This window comes from Gallinula chloropus (genome assembly GCF_964237585.1).
Source record: "Gallinula chloropus genome assembly, chromosome: 29".
In the NCBI taxonomy this organism is placed as follows: domain Eukaryota; kingdom Metazoa; phylum Chordata; class Aves; order Gruiformes; family Rallidae; genus Gallinula; species Gallinula chloropus.
In genome coordinates, this window is record NC_140114.1 from 704,089 (window position 1) to 706,026 (window position 1,938).

Consider the following 1,938-nt stretch of genomic DNA (forward strand, 5'->3'; position numbering starts at 1 on the left):
AACCCCTCTGCATCTTCAGCCAGGGTTTGGGAGCTGCTGCAGAGGGGATGGGGGACTCCCAGAGAAGGGACAGTGTGGGGGAGAGGGGTCACAAAACTGTAACAAAGGGAATGGAGGATTAAAGTACTACCATGCTGTGATGTCATCCTCATCGACATAAATTATATAGAGAATAGTGTGTATTATAATACATAACAAAGGAGAAAAAAAAAGAACCAAAATTGGATTTATATTTAATGAGGAGATACTATAAAAATATCTTGTCCTAGCTCCCATTTGCAAAAGTATTTTTCAGCTGGAGGGATATCTATTATTTTTTTCTCTTTTCTTTCTTTCTTAAAAAAATAATGATAATAATAATCTCCATACATACCAAGGCTCAGACTGTTAATATTGTGAACCTCTTAGATCAAAATGCTCCAACCTGTTTATTTGGTAGTCGAAGGGTTTATTTTGATGCATTTACTGGTGTTTTTTAAAGAGAGAGAGAGGAGGGAAAAAAAGACTAAGATTTTAAAAATTAGAACATTTCTTTATAATTTAATATTCTATTTTAATAAATGCATTTATTACATGTAAATGTAGCAAGGAACTGGGCTAATAAAAATACTTTTTATTAGGTAATTTATTATAAGAAAAAAGGATATTTTATTTTATGATAAAGTGATCCTTAAAAGTTTAGAAGGTTTAGAATATATGTAGGTTAAAAAATACATTTGTATCCAGAGTATTGCTTAAAAAGTGTTTTTAATATATGTTTCCTTTTTTTTCTGTGTGTGCGTGCGTGTATGTAAAAGGTGATAGTTATGGTGCAGATAGCCCTTTCCAGAAATCAGAATTTAACACGGTTGGATGTATTTAAAAACAAAACAAAAGCGAAAACAATGACAAAAAGAAACCCACAAAAAAAAAAAAGTCATGAAAAACCAGAGAAGTAGAAGAGAAAAACCACTATGAATCCAAGGCCCGGGCGGTTGTTTTGAAGCCTGTGTCCTGCGGTTGCTCCGTCCAGCGAAGCCCTTTGCAAGGCCTGAGTGTGTTGAATTGTCTTTGTGGGATCAGACCCCCCCCCACTCCGAGCTGGGGAGGGGGATTTTGGGTGGCATCGTCCAGCACTAGGCCCCGGTGATCCTGGCCTTGCTGCAGTGAGGCATGTCCTGGGTGCCCACGGTTCCTCAGGGGTCCAGCTGTCCCCTGCTGCCCCAGGGCAGGTGCTGGGTGGCGAAGGTTGGCTCTGGATCCTTTTTTGGGGGGAGCAGGAGCTTGGGAGGAGGCTGGATGCTCTCAGAAAGCAAAGCTTGTGCAACTCGCCTCTTTGTCCCTCCTCCGGTGCCTTCTCCTACCGGCACCACGAGGCCTATCCGAGCTTGGCCATGGATTCGCTTCCCAGCAGGGTTTGAGAGCCCAGTGTAAAACCACTTCTTGTCAGAGACGCGAGGCCTTGCGATCCTTCCCGCAGCCTTGATGGGACGGACCGACAGCTGCCGCCAGCTCCCGCATCCCGGGACCAGTGCAAGGTTGCAGGGCTGCTCCGCACACAACAGGGGGTTGGTTGCCATCCATTGCCATCCCTTTGGGCTTCGGCTCCTTTTCCTTCTCCTGCTGAGTGGACTGTAAGCACCAGGAGTATTTTTCCCCAGCGTCGAGCCAGCCCTCATCTCCCAAACATCCACCACCGGCCTTTTGGACCTGTGCAGGATCAGTGCTGCTGCTTCGGGGTCCTCCCTGGTGCTCTGAGCAGCTTGTGCAGACACCCCCAGCCAGCTTCGACCCATCCTAGATAGGTATCTGTTAGCCCTTCCTGCTCCCCCCGAGCCAGCGTGGCCATGTCTCCTGCAAGACAGCTAATGTAGGGTCAGCCTGGAGCAAGTGGAGTGCCCCCCCCAGTGCCTCCCCCTTTTTCTTGGTAGCTGGTGAGGCTCTGAGCTTGCAAAGCCC